This window comes from Cryptomeria japonica, chromosome 7, assembly GCF_030272615.1.
Source record: "Cryptomeria japonica chromosome 7, Sugi_1.0, whole genome shotgun sequence".
Lineage (NCBI taxonomy): Eukaryota > Viridiplantae > Streptophyta > Pinopsida > Cupressales > Cupressaceae > Cryptomeria > Cryptomeria japonica.
In genome coordinates this window covers 726,475,012-726,496,076 of record NC_081411.1, presented here as the reverse complement: position 1 = coordinate 726,496,076, position 21,065 = coordinate 726,475,012, and positions in this window count along the sequence as shown.

Below are 21,065 nucleotides of genomic sequence, written 5' to 3'. Positions count from 1 at the left end.
CCCCTAAACCCTCTAAGGAAGCATCGGTACAAACCATGAAATCAGCTGAAGGATCTGGTACAACAAGGATAGGAGCGCTAGTAAGTGCCTTCTTGAGTTCCTGAAAGGCCTTCTCGCACTTCTCTGTCCACTCAAATTTCTTCCCTTTACGCTGAAGAGAGGTAATAGGGTGTGCGACTCTAGAGAAACCTTCGACAAAACGTCAGTAATATCCTGCTAAACCCATAAAACTCCTGACCTCTGTCACACTGGTAGGCGTTGGCCAATCCATAATAGCCCTAATCTTTGATGGGTCAACTGAGATCCCATCACCGGAAATAATGTGTCCAAGGTACTTGACCTCAGATCGAAAGAAAGCACACTTCGATAGGCTGCCAAACAACTGGTTATCTCGCAAACACTGCAATACCTGTTTCAGGTGCTCCTCATGCTCCTTCTCATTCTGAGAATATATCAATATATCATCGAGGAACACAACAACAAAACGGTCCAGAAAGGTACGGAACACCCCATTCATGAGACTCATAAAAACTGCTGGGGCATTCGTAAGTCCAAAGGGGACTACGGTAAACTCATAGTGACCATATCTAGTGCGAAAAGCGGTCTTGTGGATATCACTTTCCACTATTCTCAACTGATGGTATCCTGACTTCAGATCTATTTTGGAAAAGACTTTGGCACCCTGAAGCTGGTCAAATAAATCATCAATTCTAGGCAAAGGATATCGGTTCTTGATGGTTACTTTATTTAGCTGCCGATAATCCATACACAATCGGAGAGATCCATCCTTCTTCTTAACGAAGATAACTGGTGCACCCCACGGGGATACGCTAGGATGGATATGACCCTTCTCAAGAAGTTCCTCAAGCTGAATTTTAAGTTCATTAAGCTCATTTGTGGTCATTCTATAAGGTGCTCTGGAAACTGGTTCGGCTCCTGGTACAAGGTCTATATGAAAATCAATCTCTCTGCGGGGAGGCATTCCCGGTAACTCTGAAGGAAATACATCTGAATATCCTTGAAGGATAGGATGGTCATCGAGCGATGTTTCCTTTTCCTCCTCTTCTCCTCTGTCACTGATAGTGATAGCAAAAAGCTGACATCCCTTCCGCATGCTCCGCTTGAGCTGCATTGCGGAGATCATACGAAGAGACACGGGCCTCTGAATCCTGGTGATAACTATGGGCGAACCATGATCATCCTCACACTCGATCTTTTTCAGGCGGCAATCCATCTTGGCTCTGTGGGCATAAAGCCAATCCATGCCAAGTATGATTCCATAAGATCCAAGTGGAGTCACTCTAAGGTCTACTACCGTGGTAGTCTTGCCAATCTGCAATTGACATGCCCTAACCTCGGATTCCACTGACACTCTAGCCCCTGAAGCTAATTCCACTTCCCAACTGACACCCTGCCTAGTTGCCACTAGCCCGCAACGCTCCACAACCAACGGAGATATAAAGGAGTCAGTAGCTCCTGAATCAAACAAAATAGATACATTGTTACCTCTGATTATACCTGAAGATTCGATAACCATGGCCTGATGGTCGGCCTGGCGGTTGTCAACCGCTGCGAATACTCTATGGGACCTGCCCATATCACCGACTGTCGGCTCTGAAGTGGCCATCCGCTGACTCCCTGCTACCTGTCCCTGAGGGCAATCCCTCGCCAAGTGCCCCATGGCTCCACAAGTAAAGCAAGCACCCCGTGCCTGGAACTGGGCACCCTGAGGCCTAGAAAATCCCTGACCTCCTGTCCTACTGGATCCGCTGTACCCACCCCTGGAGGACTGCTGAGTCCCCGCCGGCTGTGTGTACTGCCCCTGTGCTCTCTGATCACGTTTCTGTCCCTGAGTCTGCCACTGCTTGGGCTTGGAGCCCTGCGGATACTGTGGAGGCTTCTGCCTCTGGTTCTGTGGTGTCTGTTGTGGAGGAGGGGGTTTGGAGAACCCCTGAGAATTTCGGTTGTTCCCCTTCCAATGAGGTTTCTGGAATCCATAAGTCTGAGGTGCGGGGTTTCGGTTCTGATACCGATCCCTATTGTCCTGTGGTCTAACCTGAATTTCCTTGGCAATCAGTGCCTTCTCTACAGCAACTCGAAGGCTCTCTGGAGAGGACATCCTAACAGGCCCGGCTATACCGGCATTCAATCCCCTGATGAAGCGGTTTACAAGAAGTTTCTCATCCTTTAGATAATCTACATATGGCAACAACTCAAAGAATTTACTCTCATACTGGGTTACTGACAAGCCTTTTTGTTGGAGATCATGAAATTCGTCTATACGACGCTGCCTGAAATGCTCTGATAGGTACCTCTCCCGGAACCTCTCGGTGAATATCTCCCAAGTGAGTGTATCAGGAACTAATCCGCATTTGTACTCTTCCTGTCTCCACCAGGTGGAGGTTGTTCCTCTCAGAAGATGAACTGCAACACGTGCTTTCAAGTTGCTCTCATAAGAACGCAACGCAAAGCACCTCTCAAGACTCAGAAGCCATTCCTCGGCCTCTACTCCATCTGTAGAACCTCCGAAGGATGGTGGTTGGAGGCGCATGACCTCCTTGATGAGATCCCCTGGATCTCGATGACCTCTCTCAAAATAGACTGGTTCCACCGTAGGAGGTGGTCCTGGCATATGCACTGACTCTGGCTCATTACCACCCTGACTCTCTACAGGATTCGGAGCTGGGCTCCTACTTCATTCTCTATCAACAGATCTATGACTCCCAGAGTCATGACTCCTAACCGGAGGGTTCTCTGCTGGAATCCTTTCCTGAACAATGCCAATAAGATTCTGAATGGCTGCTAGAAGGTCATGGTTAGGTTCATTTGGCTGTTCGGGAGGTACTCCTGGGTTCTCCTCTGGAACCGATGCCTCCCTCTCTTCCTCATCGCGAGCTAGGCGCTCACGTCTAGGACCCCGTCCGCGCTTGCGAGCTTGTCGCGTCAACGGAGGCATCCTAAGAGGAAATAATACAAAACAATTAATTTATTTCTTTTAGAATTAAATTTATTTAAATGCAAAATTCCTTTTAACAAAATAATTTTTAAATATTCTAAGGCAAAACGTAAGTGAGTAAGGCTCCTAGTGTGGAAACCTTGCTCTGATACCAAAATGTCATGCCCAAAATTTAGGGCAAAAACGGAACAAATTTTTTTTAAAAAGATACTAAATTTAATTAACAAGCACACTCTTGCGACAAGCATTAACGAAAATTTCATTAATAAATTCGAGCTTATTCTGAAACGAACGAAGCATCGACAATGAGTTATAATTTAATTGCGGAAAAACCTACTGGTTTAAATTCTATCTCCAAAAAGGTATTTAATTTATAGTTTTATTAAATTAATCATACTAAAAATATTAGGGGAGATATTTTAAAATTTATCTCCCACTATGACTATAAAGTCTTAGCAATTTTAATTAATTTCTCCTTTACGATTTATTTTATAAATCAATATTGAGAACATGTAAAATGCACATATATACATATAGATTATGCATATATTTTGAATATCCATAATTTAATTTCTTAAGTCAATTAAACTAAAAAAAAAACATACATATATATTCATATATATATTCCCATATATATATATATGGAAACATATATATTATTATATATATATATTCTACATATATTCCAATATTTTAATCCTAACCTCCTAAATCCATTTCAACTTGCTAAATATTACCACTTAATTTCCTCAACCCTAATTAGGGTTCTAAATTCCTATTTAACCATTACCTAAACCCCAAATACATATTATTTTCTTTTTTTATATTTAAAAAAAAACTAAACTTCCCTAGCCCCTATCGGGCTAGGGTTTAACCCATTCTTTTTTTTTAACAAGTGAAGATTTCATGCCGGGCCGAAGAGTTAACAAGCGGCCATGATTACCAAGCTTGCCGGTCGCTGGGGTTTCAAGTGGAGGCTGGCCGCGCGCACCACTGTGTGAGCTCACAGTGGCGCCGCGGCACCACTGTGTGCCCACACAGTGGGCGCCGCTAGCAGCTCCCCACTGTGTGGCCACACAGTGGCGGCCGTGGCCGTCCACTGTGTGCCCACACAGTGGGTGCCGCAAGCGGCTCCATTGTGTGTGCACACAGTGGGCGCCGCGCGGTCGTCCACTGTGCGTACACACAGTGGAGTCCGCGGGGGCCCCAAACATATATTTTTTTTTAAATTTTCTTTTAAAATTTACAATAACATTTATTAATATATATATATATATATATAAATATATAAATATATATATTTATATATATATATGTATATATATATTTATATATGTGGTATTTTCATAAATTTATAAGCATAAATAAAAAGATAAATTTAAATTCTAAATAAAACTTATATATAATTTAAAAGAGAATTATTACATGCAAAATTTTAAGCTAATAAAAATAAAGGAAAAGATAACCTTAAGTTAAATCAAAAAAAATTTAATTATATATATATATAAATATTTATATATTAATTTAAATGCATCGATAAACAAGCTTCTAAATCAATGTTTAACAAAAACAAATACAATTTAAAGTATTTCACAAAGATACCTTATACGTTTTTTTTTTTGAAATAAGAAACCCATTAACATGCTTTTTTTTTTTAAATAGATTATTCACCTAAAACAACTTCTCTTTCCATCTAAAATACTTATAAAGCTTTCAGCTTAAATAAACTTCTATTTGACTTAATTAAAATATAGGTAATAATCTAAATGAAATCAGACTTTTTATTTCTTTCATAAAACAAGAAGCTTTGCATACATTACTAATTCACTTTTCTTTTTCAATTATTCTAGGAGTAAAATCAAGCCTTTTCTCTTTCTTTAAAACATTTCTATTATATACTACCAAATTTACAGCAATGTTTTCTCTGAACAGTCACAACAATGAAACTTCAAATCTATTATTACAAAATTACGACTTGCTTCTCCTTTCTTTTGAATTGAGGCATTTATTCACAACAACTTTAAAACAACATCTACAACTAAATTCAAAAATCTTCAAATTCCATCTTCTGAATAACTTTCATGAATTTCTATCCTCTTTCCTCTGGATCCTGCATAATAGAAAACACAAAACTGACCACGGAGTGCTCACCTCCCAGCCTAGGCTAACTGGTAGCCACCCCCGAGCTCGGAGAACCAATTCCTAGACGGGTACAAACAGGCAAACACAAAGAAACACAAAGCATACAAATATTTCAGACACATTCCCAACCTGGCTTTCACAGCACCACACTCTGGTGGTGAACATTTTCAAAGGGTGGTAGTGGACCAAATACCCTGAGGAGAATCTACAAGTATGTAATAACAAGAAGCCACCTCATGGCACAAATAACATATCAAAATCTCAACCCCATAATTCCTTATGCCCCCCAAAGGCATTCTAGCCTTATAACCCTCCTTATGACCCCCATTGCACAAACAGGCCATGCAGCAAGGGTCACACAAAGATCCCTTGTGATCGCTCTCTAAAGAGAGTCTCTCACTCGAGGGCTGTCACTGCTACCACCCTCAAGATCCTCTTCCCTCCCAAGAGAAAGAGGGATCTTGAGAAAACTCCCAAAACACATTCATTCATAAAACAAAATCAAAAGATTTTCAAAAATTCGTTTTCAAGAATACAGATTTTCTTATTCAACAACTTTCAGAAAGAAACAAAAACAGGTCATTAAAAGTAAAAATGAAACCAACCTTAATCTGCCCAAAGGTTATACTGATATCTGAAGAAGAGCTGCCCAATCCACAATTCTTTATTTTCCTTAATCAATTTCTTTATCCCATAACATTATTTTTCCAAATTTTCTTCTGTCTCCAAAAATGGAGAGTGGGTGATTAACCAGCTATTCCCAAAAATCTTCCTTAAGAAGCTCACTCTCTGAGTTCTCACAGGATTCTAAAAAAAAATCAAAAAAAAGAAGGAAGAAAGCAAAAATGCAAAAAGACTTTCCTTCCAAGAGGGAAAATCTGGATTTGATTTCACTTCCATTTTCAATTTTCGCTCAACTCAAAAAAGCCAATTTTTAAAGCGTTAAAAAGATCATAATAAAGTAGAAACTTGCCTAAAATTACCCCTAACCCCTAGGTATACCTTATGGGCTTCAGGAAACCCTAAAAAACTACCCCTAGGTGTTCATTTAACCCATTTTAAACCCCTCTGAAGTTTATTTTCGGGTCAAACATAAGTTGACCACACCAAATATTATATTCTCAAAATATCTTTTTGACAACACATTATTTTATTTAAAATTAATAATAATTAACACTTTCCCATCAAGAGACAAGATAAAATATTAAAATTTAAATCCACACATGTGTCAAGTGACACTAATAAAATACTTTTACAAAAATAAACATGAAATTGTCTCTTGAGGTTTTTACACAATAAATTTAAATAACACATAACACACATGCAGCATATATTGATACGAATAAAATACAACACAAACGGGGTGTTGTCTCTCCAAATAGACAAACCCTGGCTTTACGAACATACATAAGTCTAGGTTTGATTCTCCGTAATTTTCCATGGTCACATGGTAAATTTCCTGCGCATCTCAATTTACACATTAGTACTCCCAAATATTCATATAAAATATAATTCAATAATATAACAATGCACATCATTACTTGCATACAATTTTCATCTGCACAGATTGAATACATCTTTTGTCAAGCAAATTCACATAAGCAATTTTCATCCCAATTCACATAAACTAAACATACATCATAGTTCTATATTCAAAGTAAAGTCCTGCAAATTCATTAACGACATCTATCATTGCAATATCATTCTAACTAATAATCCTGTAGTGTTCTATCTCATAAAGCATGTAAGTAAAACATCAATTCATAGCAATGTTATCCAATATCCTGAAGTCATAAAAGTTCTAAATCTCAAAATGCATCAAAACAAAGTATCCATAGTAGTCTAAAATATAAAATCCACTGAATGTCAAACTGAGTCGAGGTGAGGCCTCACAAGATAGACAATACTTATTTGAAGTCATGGAACAAAGTGGAACAAGACTACCTCATGATTTTGATGTGTCACAAATTCTAGAGGAGGATCCTTATCAAGTGAATCAAACAAATGCAAATCCTAAAGGACATAATTGTGGTAATAGGAGAGAAATTTTCATGCCTAATTCACCCTCATACTTATTTAAAAAAAATAGAAGTCAACAACACTCATGCTCATACCAACTTTGCTAGGAATTCTCGTGAATGACCCACTAGTACATTCGAGGCTAATTTCTGACGACCTATCATCAAAATTTTGACTATGTTTTGTCAGACTCCTGACAAATGAAGTCGTCGAAAACTCATCGTAGAACTTCCCAATAATGCCATTTACCATCAGAATTTTGACAAAATTGTAAACTCTTTCGACATTGGCCATGATCACTCCTCTAGTCAAAAATATCATCAGATGGATGGTGGAATTCTGATGCTCTCCCATGAAAATGCATTGACGACCATCCAACAAGGGAGTGTCATTAGACATACAACATCCTCGTTGGATGTTTCTTTAGTTGGCGTCAGAATTTTGATGAATACCAGAAAATTTGCACCAACGAGAATGTTGTTGGTCCGATGGTTTGGTCATCGATGCAAAGTTTAGTTGGCATCAGAATTCCAATGGCTATTTATTTAAAAATAAATAAATAAATTTTATTATTCTATGCTGTGACTGCAGCAGGGGGTAAGTGACTAGTCAATTTGATTATTCTATACTATGACTATAGTAGGGTAAGGTAGGTGGTATCAGTTGGGTGTTTACTTAATGTAGTCTAACTTACTAGAGTGGAGGTGTTTTCCATAGTCTAGATCCTCTTGAATACTATTGTATCAAGCTAGAGGGTGAGTGTTGTCTACAGTCTATTTCAGGTGGTGTCCTCGTCGATCTACACATACCTTTGCTGGGGCAGCTAGGAGTGCTATTTAAATATATACATATGGTTACCAACTATCTCTATGCATGCACCATCTCTCTAAAGTATATCCAGGAGTGGTTCTCCTTATCTAGATGTAAAGCACACCTCATTGATATGTACAGCGAATGGTATTATATCCCCATCAGCTACCAATAGGGGGCATAGGTTTCAAGATAATACGTGGGGCACTAGTTTCAAGCTAATATGAGGCCCACCATGGTTGAGATGGTCCAACTCCTAAGAGGACTGTATGAACCACTAAGTACTGGTAAACCTATTAAAAATGGGATCAAAGGGAGCAACTTTGGTGCTGATAGGGAATTAGATAACCCAAATACAAGAGTTATAAACACAATTTTGATTCTTACAACTCTCATGATAAGAATGACTCTTAAATCATACAATTTTCAAGTGATATAAAGTACATGATTATGCTCATACCTATAAAACATGATCATAAACCAATACTAGTTACCACCTAATGAATACCCCACTCAATTTGCATGATGGCATCATATAATAATGTTAATAATCAAAACAAGATCAATATAATATACCTAAATTTGACATCATTTCAATAATCTAGTAGGAAGGAATGGTCCTAAAATCATCATAATAAATCAACATATGACATTATATATTTTCTACTTAGGAACCTCAAGAAGAATGAGAATTATTAAGGATCTCAAACTTGGAATCTTTGAATATGGACCTGGCGGCTCCAAAGTCCTCTTTTGTTTGAAATCTTTGAATATGGAGTTGAATGCTACACTGACACCAGATGACACTCTCAACGTACCCACCCCTAAAAATCATAGATGTTATCACCTCATGAAACGGTACAATTGCAAGATAAGCATAGAATGGGTTTGTTAAAAAGGCTTTACAATCTTTCAAGAAAATGTGATTGGCATGGTGAAACCCTTGTGAGAAAAAAAACCACACCAAAGAGAACAATGCTTGTTTTATTCCTTCAAATGGGTTACAAGAATACTTCTCTCTAAATTCCTCTAGCATTTTATTACTGCTACAACCTACAAAACAACTTGTCTAACCTCCTAGACCAAGCTCCAATTCACAAAATAAATAAAGGTGAAAACATGGGATGGTTTTGCAAAACATTTTACAAGCCCAATTTTACATCTCACCAGTGCAAAAGGTATGCATTTTGATTTCACTATAGAGAATGGTTTCTCAACTTGTTTGTTATGTTTGTCACTTGAGGATAGGCCAATGGGGAGATTGTTAAATTGATTTGTTGAAGGATTTGGGGGAACTCTATGAATCACTAAACACTTTCTTATCAATAATGAGATTTGTGGTTGTTTTTTCTTTATTGAGAGGTAGAAATCTTTATAGCTTTTCTCATGAAAACTTCCAAAACACATTTGTTTTTGCTAATTCACATGGTTTGATGGTGCAGGAGCACCCTAGGGACCTAGGTTTGGCCAAAACGGTCAAAATTTGAGATTTTTGTTTTTTGTGTTATTTCATGTAAATAAGGCCATTTGAGCCCAATATGATGTATTTGGAACTAATTGGGAAAGTTTGAGGTAAAATTGTAAAAATTGTAAAAAGTTGTCATTATTGTCATGACAACTTTTTAAAATTTGGTTGGGAGGTTGTTTTTTGGTGTTTTGAGATTGTAACCCACTTGGATGGGCATAAATATGCCTTTGTCACATAACCCAAGTTTGTCTTGTTGAATTTTGAAAAATTTACTAAATGAAGTTGGAGATTTTTGTTCATACAAAAATGTTTCAGTCTGATTCTCATTATTTTTAATTGTGAAATTCATCATATTTTCATTACAAGTTGATTGGATATGGTAGAGAAGTGAATTAACTTCATTTCATCTTTTTTAGCATTGAGATCCATTGAAATTTGAAGAGGATATCACTATTTTTCAAGAAATTATCAAAACCCTCACTAGGGTTTCCAATGAGTGGGAAAAATTTGTATTTTTGGCCTTTTCAACATTAAAAACTCACACCACTGGTTGGAAAGGCTCTTGTAAATATTTATTTTCATTTCTCTTTCTTGTAGGTGTCCAAAACCTCCGAGACACATGATAGATTTGATTGATTGGTTTGATATTCATCATGTATCAGACCTTTGGGATAACAACATAGAGAAAGTGGAATATAAGATAGGTGAGAGTGAAGTGCCTTGGATGGAATGTTGGAAGAGATGTGTGGGACCCCTGCACACCCCATAGAATCATTTAGAAGCCATAAAAAAATTCCATATACTAAATATTAATGACTTTCCTAAGGGTACCAATTGTGACAATCACAATTTTACCAATGATACTGCCTACTCAAACAAGTTATGTTTGGAAACCCTGGGTGTGGATATGTAATAGTAATGAAATGTTCTAAGAGTAGCCCTTACACTAGTATGTACAAAACTTGGTGTCACAATAGTGTTGGTGTGGACTTGAGCCAATGGTGATTGACTATTACAATTAGGACAATGATCTCAAACATAATTTACGGTGTTTATAACTCTAATGTCCCAATCTACTTATATATATTTTCACAAAACAATTAACAACCCAACCATAGCTATTAATAATATTTCCCCATAAAATGCATGCAAAACATATCATCATTGATAGGATAATTGACTTGCATTTAGTAAGAGACCTCAATGAGTGGAGTTTCATGCTGAAAAGAGTTCTTGCAATAAAGATATTGAAATCAACAAGACATTATGCATTTAAAAATCCACAAGGAAGATCTAATATTTATGAATGAAATTACAAATCAATCTAAGTTAAATGTTTGATATCTTACTTATATCATGGCAACATAAAATGTATATATGCACTCAACATACCTCTTTGCTTGTTTATTTGAGAATGTTGCTAGGAATTAATAGGTGAATGATACATTGATCTACACATTAATCACTTGTACTTTCTTGATACTTTCATCCCTTGGTCAAGGCCACGTACCCACTAACACTTGAATATTGTTTCCACCCTCTTGATTACTTGAAGTCCATGCTCAAATCACACTAAATCACAATAGTTAGTAGAAAATGGTGATCATAGCCAAGGAAGCCAAAATTTACTCATACTCAACATAATAAGAAATAACTAAATCATCTAGACCATTATTCATAACATAACCTCTTTTCACATCATGGAAGGCCAAAATTACAAGGATCACACTTCTTCAAAGGAGCCATTGTTCAAAGCCACCAAACTATCAACAAGAGTAGAAGCTATTAGGCTCATACAATTTTAAGACATATAACACCCACCTTTAAAAACCCACACTAATTGCAAAAGATCAAAAGATTTCCTAGAACAAAAGTACAATATAACATAAGGATGGCGATAAACTATCAAATAGAAGAATGATCTCCTTATCCTTAACTACTTCCAAAATATTAATTATCATATCGAAAATGTATACACTTAAAAATGGTCTGAAGATATTTAATTAAATAAGCAATTATTTAATTAATCCCCCTTCCTAATTGAATTAAATTCATTAGGCAATTTGATTAAATTCTCCCTTTCATCTACTTATTAATAAATCTAAGGATTTATTTAATAGGTTCATTTCCATAGCCCCCTTTTATTAATTAATTCAAATTAATTAATCTTCCACCCCATTTCAATAAATTCTTCTAATCCTCTAATTAATTAAACAAATCAATTTATGAATTGTTAAGAATTAATTAATCTTTTCCTATTATTTGAATTTTTAAATTCAAATTACCCACATGCCTCCTAGCTTCTAACCACCTAACCTAACCATCCCTCTAACCTAGCCCATTACACCTAACCTTGGGTTTAACTAACCCTATCCTATCTTGCACATTCTAACCTCCTTATCCTAAACTCCTATGGTGTGGATATTTTCTTCTTGAGACACATGGCACTTTGGCCACATGTCTCTCTTGGACACTTGCCCTTATAAGAGAAACCTCCTTGACACTTGTCACCATAGAGATGACAAGTGTCTCTTCCTCCAACCTCTTCTCCAACCTCTTCCAATTTCACCCTTGATATCTTCAGACTCAATATTGATCATTGATTCCTGCCACCTCACCCCTAGCGTTGGAAATCCTATAAATATCAGCCATTCTAGAGCAATAAGGATCCCATCTCATTTTCATCTTATGCATTGTTACTATAGGCATATCATTTGAGCATTACTATTATAGGCAATTGCATTAGTTTAATTTGATCATTTTCTAGCATAATTGTTGAATCATGTAGCTTAATCAATCTCTTTTCTAGCTTAATTGCATCATCACCATAGCTTAATCATGCATATCATTAGCCTAATTACTCACTTGGATGAATCTAGCATAATCAATCTCATCTTTACATATCATTATCATTTCAAATCCTCTGTCTAGGTGTAGTCAAGTCATTGGGATTGCTTATCTAGATCTGAGAGGAAATCCATACTCACATCTCTTAGGAGGCGATAGGTCACTTTGTCAAGGTCCATCTTTGTTTGCTTATTACTTTCTAACCATGCTTGTAATGATCTATTGAGTATTTTGTGTTGTAGCTGCAGGTATCACACTTCACAGGCACGACATTTTTGGCACCCACCGTGGGGTTGGAAATCTCATTTTTGGCCTCTCAAGCATCCTCAAATCTTCATTTCTAGTTGAGTTTGAATCAAAATATCGTATGAGTTCCTTTTCAACCTCATACAAGCTCCTTTGTGCACCTATATGAGAATTCTTTCTTACTCATACGAGCTTTTAAGGATATTGAATTGTCGTACGGGCTCCATTTTGTACTCGTATGGTCACAAAAAGATACTCGTATGATTAGGTAAATAGTGTCGTACAAAATTCTACTTCTATGTTTTCAAAGCAGTTTGCATTTTAGGGTTTTCATGCTTCAATTTGATTATTACTAATGCTAACCCTAGTTTGTTTGTGAGTTTTACGGCAACCTAACTGGTTTTTGCAAGACAATTATTGAAGATTATGCTTGTCAAAGTGTCATTTCACCAAAACACATCATGACTACTAATGCATCTATATTGTAGGTTGCCTAGGAGGACTCAACCAAACTTTATGTCTCCTTTAGATTTTCTAGGCACACTTGTTTTTGCTAATGGAAATGAACAATCATGTATTATGTGTTTTGATAATAGGCGAGTATGATCTCATCTTTCTTAGGTGATCAAAATGGTAGACTCATATTTTTCTTTCATTAGTGCATATCTTTAGCGGGCCTGCCCTCCCGAGGAGCTAATAGCTCTAAGCCATTAAGGTCAGTGAGAGGGGAATGACCCAAGTGGGAATGGCTAATGCCAAGTACTCCAATCCACTATAAAATAAATGTGATTTGATGAAAATCAAGTCAATGAAAGTGCTCAAGAATAACTCTCCTTCGTACCTTCGGGTATATCAAATCTTGGTTTTCAAGGCTGGGAGACCTCTTAATTGAGTTTATACCCCAGTGCATTGAACAAATCCCTTACTAGTTCTGGTTAAATTAGAAGCTACCCAATTCACCTCCGAAAGGGTGATAATATTTGTGCAAGAGAGATAGTAACTCTCCCAAGACACTTGCCATATCATGCCCCCATTAGCATTTGGAGTTGGATAATATGGTGTTGAGAATCCATTGCGTGAGACTCAATGGTCATATTCTAATTAGCTATTGGGTGTGTACCTAAGTTTGCAAGCAAAGGTTTTCTCTCTCAGCCAAATTTTATTAGGTAGCGTAATGTGCTTGAGGTCACTTATCATATCACGTGTTTTTGTGTCTTCATCCCTAAAACAACAAAATCAGACATCTAAAACTAGAAAACAAAAGCAAAAAATCAAACTTCAATGATCAAAAATCTGTCCAAACAACATTTTTTACCTTTGTTCTATCTTGAGTTGTATGAGCTTGTGTTTTGTTGTATGAGCCTTCTTGTGTTTCATATGGTTTATAATTTTTTGTCATATGAGGCCTCTATTTTATCATTTTTCTAAGTGGGAATTATCATTCGAGCTTGTACTTTGTCATATGAGATTCCTGATTTGTCGTATGAGCCTGCATGTATTGTCATCTGAAGCTTCTTAAACTGTCATACAAATTTCTATCTCTGTTGGTCCAGAGTTGTCTTCTTGCACATCTTTTTCAGATCTATCATATTTGTTTGGTTAGATTACAGTGAGCATAAACACCTGTTATTTGTCATTTTATGCTTGGATTGTCTTATTAGTTTACTTGGTCAAGTTATCATTTGTCAAATCAAACTCTAGAAATAGACACCTCAATATTTTCAAGTATTCACATTCAACAAGTTCAAGATCTAAACATCCCAAAGTGCACCATCACCCTCTTTGATAAACTGATCACTCAAAACATAGTTTCTCATCAGCATCTATCATCCTTTATCACAAAACTACAATGTTTGGTCAGGACAACCTTGTCCCACATTGTAGGATATATCGTTCCTATTGGACTTGGTTTTTATCAAAATCATCATCATTGTACTCCTAAACTGAAGATCAGAAAACTTGCAAACTTTTAAACACTTGAACCATTTTTTCATGTCATATCACTCTATCACATTTGCATTGATAGTTGATCACTTATCAAAACAACTTTTGGACAATCAAATCCTAGCACAATATCTAACACACGTGTATGCCTATTTTAACCAAGGTCCAGAGGTGAACGATTGCAGAAATGGAAATAGAAACATTGGAAATAACTAAAGATTATTGAACCATGGAACATGAATATTAAATACAAGTTGAAGAATAAATAATAGAACAACCTGTCAGAGACATCAAAAAAGATCCTCAATTTGATAAATTTATGCAAAAATTATTGGAGGGAGAAAAAGAAAAATATTTCCTAATGTTAGCAAAATCTGGTGCTACACTCCCCCAAGATTTTGATGTGAACAAATTAACACAAAAGAGAAGTGACCCTTCCCCTAATAATGAACAATATGAGGATATTTTTGGTCTCAAAATGAATGACACATCAATCCCTAGTAACGCTAGAGCCAATTAGGAAACTTACATGCCCAAAAGGGATGAAGTAGAAATTCTAAATAACGTTCAATCCAATGAAGATACAAGGATTAGAGATGATACAAGAAGATATCCAAATCCTCCTAGAATGAAAAATCATGGTTATGCAAGAACAAATCATGTTCATAATCCTATCTCAACTCTCATGCAACAAATACAAACACTACAAACACAAATTCAAGATATGCAGAGAGGAAATGTTAGAAGATACTCACTTCAAGAAATTTGTCCTTATCCATTCAATAGAAATCTAAACATGATACCATTTCCTATAGGTTGTGAAATTCCTAGATATGAAAAATATGATGGAAGCACTGACCCTCAAGATAATATATGAGAATTTTCCACAATGAGTATGGAGTTTGCACATGAGGATACCTACTTGATGAGATTATTTCTGAAAAGCTTAACTGGACTAGCTATGGAATGGTTCTCCAAACTTCCCTCTCGAATCTGATCATCTCAAAATTGGTGGACAAGTTAGTTTCACAATACTCTTACAACACACAACATGAAGTAACAATGCTAGACCTATGTAATGCCTAACAAAAGAGTGGAGAACCTTTCATGACATTTTTACAAAGATGGAGATGATTAGCTTCACGATATCCTCGTACAGTGCTAGAGTATGAAAAAATGGACATATTCATCGACAACCTAAATGATCAAATGAGTTATCATCTAAAAATTCAAGGAAATCAAAGTTTCGGAAAGATGATTGATAATGGAATTAGAATAGAGGAAGCCATGATAAAGAAGGGTGAGTTGAAAATATACAAAGAAGGAGTTCATCCTCCTAACAACACTAATAACAACAATCACAATGATAAGCCAAAGTTTTGGAATAGAAATTGTAATGTCATCAACAATGGAATAGTTGATACAACAATGGGAAACCAAAGCAACCCATTTTTAATTTATCCCACCACTCAATAGTGGCTCAGCAAAACAACAATCACCAAAACGCAACTATCAAAAATTTCTTTCGAAGATAATTTACAAACATTGGTGAACCCCTTGGGTCAGCACTAACGACACTTCTCACAAACAAATTGATTACTTTTCTAGAACAAAGGAACTAAAAACCTCAAGTAAAACCACCTTGGTGGAATGATAACCATTATTGTGAGTTCCATCGAAACAAGGGACATCACACAGATAATTGTCAGTGGTTGAAACATGTCCATCCAATATTGATTGATAATGGAGTAATAACAGTGGATGGAAATACAACAAATGAATCTCATACAGCTTTTAAAACTCTGCTTCCAAACTATGAGAAGGGTGAATCATCAACAACAAATAATGGTAAGGGTAAAGCGAAGGTAAACTATGCTCATACATATGATAATGTGGTAAACATGACTGTAGTTAAAGAAAAGAAAAATCAAGAACCTACTAATGCTATCACAAGAAGCAAAGCTAAAGTTATTTTGCCAGGTCCTACAACAAACACGTCATCCACTACAAAATAATATAATCTAGTGGAACAATTGCAGAAAATTCCCGCCCAAATATCCATCTTAGAAATTTTAAAGGTTTCACATGCACACAAAGAAATTCTTGAACAAGCATTAGTAGATACAATAGTGTCTAAAGATCTGGATATAGATCAATTCAAAACCATGGTGGGACACCTCACAATCCCTCACTGCTTATCCTTCACTGAAGAAGATGACATGTCCTTGCAACATTCCCATAATGCTCCCTTGCATATCAAAGTCATCATTCACAAGATGCAAGTTAAACGTGTCCTAATAGATGGAGGAGATGGCTTAAACATTTTCTCTTTGAGTCTAGTTTGTGCTCTAAGTTACTTAGAAGATGCAGTTGGTCCCCGGAAAAAGATCACCATTAAAGCCTATGATGAAGAAGAACGTTCCTCTAAAGGAATTATGATGTTACCCATCAGAGTGGGACCTTTACAGAAAGACACAACATGCCAAGTTCTAGACTTATACTTATCATATAACATACTCTTGGGAAGACCCTAGATACATGACATACAAGTTTTTCCATCAACATACCATCAGTGAAATTTTCCCTACAATGGGAAAGAAATCATGATCTCAGCAGATTCAAATCCATTTTAGTATTGTAGAAACCTTAAACCAGCTCAAGAAGTCATTGTTCCTCATAATAGAGAGGCATCATCTTCAAACACACAATCTAAAGAAAAATCATTTGCCTCAATTTTGTCAAGTATGGAAAAACAAATGCAGCTAAGAGATCGAGGGAATGGAGAATATTCTATATCACAATTACCCCTTTCTCCTAAATCCTTTGGAAAACCACCAAACTCTAAACAACAACCAATTGTGAAACATCTTCCAATATTTGATGGAGCATTTGTTAGTGTTGGGACCTTATCAAAGGAAACAAAAGACAAAGATGTACTACAGTGGTTATACAAGGACGAAGAAGTTCAACAAAAGATCAACAATGTCCGCATACCTATAGAAAAGTATGGAAAGGGATTTAACATTCTAAAAAAGATGGGATACACTGGAAAAGGTCCTATAGGAAAAATAAAAGAAGGTATATCAAAACCTATCCAACCTTACACTCAACAGGCTACAGACAAAACAACCTTAGGATATGGACAAGTTACTCTACCAGAAAACACATCTTTTAGCCAACAACAAGAGGAATATTAAAACAGACAAGAACAACTGGTAATTGAAAGAGAAGAAACATCAGCTAAGCAACAAACACAAGCAAACATGAAATGGGAAAAGAAGAAAGCTTCAAATCAACTGGGAAAAAAAACTAAAATCACCTCTTAATAAGCCTTAAATCTCAATCAAAACAAGCATGAACATGGTACTAATCAAGGAGAGCTCATAGAAAGGCTGACAAAACTCAATCTCAGTCCTGAAAAGGTTGAATATGAAAGAAGAAAAGATATAACAAGAAAAGTTGAAGAAAAAAATCAAATACTATATGAACAAATATATAGATTGCATGCTGCAAGTGATACAAATTCTAATGAATGGGAATGGGATTCCTATAACTCTAAAGAATCACTTGAAGAAAATTTCTTTGAAGAAGATGAAGGAGTCGATGTAGTTCACATGTATGCAGGGTAAACGTAGGAACTAGTTCACTTGAATCAGAATCGCATTCAGCTGACTTGGATTTAATTGAGGATGATCAAGAGCTTCTAGTGTGAGGTCATTCTGATGAGAGTACCATTCTAGACATCAACATACATATCCAAAAATTTGATACATCCATCATGACCCTTGATACTCTCAAAAAATCTCAACCCGAGGACCCCCTACATCTAATCCACCCTGAACTTAATTGATTGGGAAAATGAAGGACATATTGTCATTGATACATTTCCAAATGACCACGCCATATATATATATATATATATATATATATAATCGAACCCGCAAAAACTCTCACCAGGAATTTCAGCAACATATCTTCCAGTCAAGTGGGTGTCAAATCTCCTAGTTGCAAAAAGGAAAATAAAGAAAACAATATCAGGTCTAATGCTGAAAACCATTTCTTGGCAACATTAGATCAGGAAAAAGTAAAAAGAAAGGATGCATCTAATGGTGAAAACCTCATCGAGGCACCGAAAGGGGGGATATTTGACACTTTACCTACACACTATCAAGAAAGGTCATCCATTTTGACCGAACCAGCAAAGGTAGTTAACATTGGGACAACAGAGCAACCACAGATCCTACATCCAACAACTTCTTTGTCAGAAGAAGAAATGCAACAATATATGGAATTCTTCAAACAAAGGCAAATCAATTTTACCTAGTCATATGTAGACATGTTGGGGTTAGATCCAAAGCTTATTATGCATCACTTAAATGTCAATCCAAGAGCCAAACTAGTCAAACAGAAGTTAAGGAAAATGCATCCACATATCACTCTCCTAGTCAAAGAAGAATTAAAGAAAGTATTTGATGTTGGATTCATCAGACCTACAGCTTATCGTTAATGGGTATCCAAGATCATTCTTGTTTCAAAACTAGAGAAAAACATTAGAATATGCGCACACTTCAGAGATCTTAATAACGCATGTCCAAAGGATGACTTCCTTTGCCTAACATTAACATTATTGTAAATTTAATTGTTGGACACTCCATGTTTTCTCTAAAGGATGGTTTCTTCGAATACAATCAGATTAAAATAGCACCTGAAGATAAAGAAAAGATAGCTTTTACATGTCCATGGGGTATTGTCTACTGGAATGTCATGCCTTTTTGACTAAAGAACGTAGGTGCTACATATCCAAGAGATATGAAAACAATATTCCATGACATGATGCATACATTCATGGAAGACTATGTGGATGACATCTTGGTAAAATCATACAATAGAGAAGACCATATAGGAATACTAGAAAAGATCTTTGACAAGTTAGAACAATATAAGCTACAAATCAATCCTAAGAAATGTGCCTTTGGTGTCACTTCAAGCAAGCTATTGGGATATATTGTTTTAGCTAGAGGTACCAAAGTAGATCTAGCTAAGGTCAAAGCAATCATGGAGATGGCATCTCACAAGAATATAAGCCAACTAAGATCACTCCAAGGAAGACTCCAGTCAATCAAAATATTTATTGCTCAACTGGTAGATAAATGTCAACCATTTACACATCTATTACACAAAAATGTTCATTTCAAGTGGGACCATCAATGTGAGGATGCATTCAACAAGATCAAGGCATATCTCATGCAACCACCTGTCCTAATGTCACCAATTCTAGGAAAGCCTTTGTTACTCTATGTATCAACAACTAAAGTATCATTAGGGGTTTTGCTTGCACAATAGGATAATGAAGAAAAAAAATGAGCCATCTACTACATTAGAAAAACATTAGTGGGATACGAGCTCAACTATTCCCCAATAGAAAAAGCATGCTTGGCGGTAGTTTTTGCTTCTCAAAAATTAAGACTATGTACTATCTCACTCCATCAAGTTGATAGCTTAAAAAGATCCTCTGAAGTATTTACTCAGCATGGCAACATTAGTAGGACGATTAGCAAAATGGATCATGATCCTGAATGAGTTTGATATTGAATTTGTAGATAGAAAAGCTATCAAGGGGCAAGTCATTGCAGACCAACTAGCTGAGGCACCGCTTCATGATAATTGTCCTTTGAAGATTAAATTTCTTGATGCTGATATCCTAACGGTCACTATAAAAATGTGGAAATTATACTTTGATGGTTCATATACACAACATGGATAAGGAGAAGACATTCTATTCATCACACCACAAGGTCATAAAATTCCAAAAGCATATAAATTAAGCTTTCCATGCACCAACAATACAGCAGAATATGAAGCTTTGGTTACAGGCATCAAAATGGCTATAGAATGGAACATTACACAACTTCAACTCTTTGGAGACTCTCAGCTCGTCATCAATCAAATGAATGACAATTATCAAACAAAGGATGAAAAGTTGATGCCTTATAAAAAGATTGTTGATGATATCAAGAAATACTTTGTAGAAAGAACTTTTCAGTAGATTCCAAGGAATGACAACAAAGCAGCTGATGCCATGGCTACACTTGCTTCTCTCCTTCAGACATAGGAAAATCAACAACATTATGAATTCCTGGTGGAAGAGTTGTTTTACCCTGCTCATAATTGTCCTAATTCCCAAACTATCTATCACCTTGTTGGGCATGATTCCTCCCACTATGGCCAAATTTACACATACCTGAAAGATAATATCCTCCCTCCTGAATTATCAAAAAATAAAAAGAGAAACTTTATTCGCCAATCCTCCCATTTTACTCTTGTTGTGGATACCCTATTTAAACAAGGTCTAGACGGTACTCTTTTAAGATGTCTCAAATAAGAAGAATCTGAGAAGGCCTTACATGAAGTCCATAATGACATTTGTGGCACTCATTCAAGTGGTCTTACCCTATCGAAAAAACTCATACGCTTGGGCTATTATTGGCCAACTATGGAACAAGATTCTTTTCTGATAGCTACAACATGCAAACAATGTCAGATCCATGGGAATTTGATTCATGCACCAGCACAAGAACTTCATGCTTTGGCAACATCTTGTCCTTTCTATCAATGGGGTCTTGATCAAGTAGG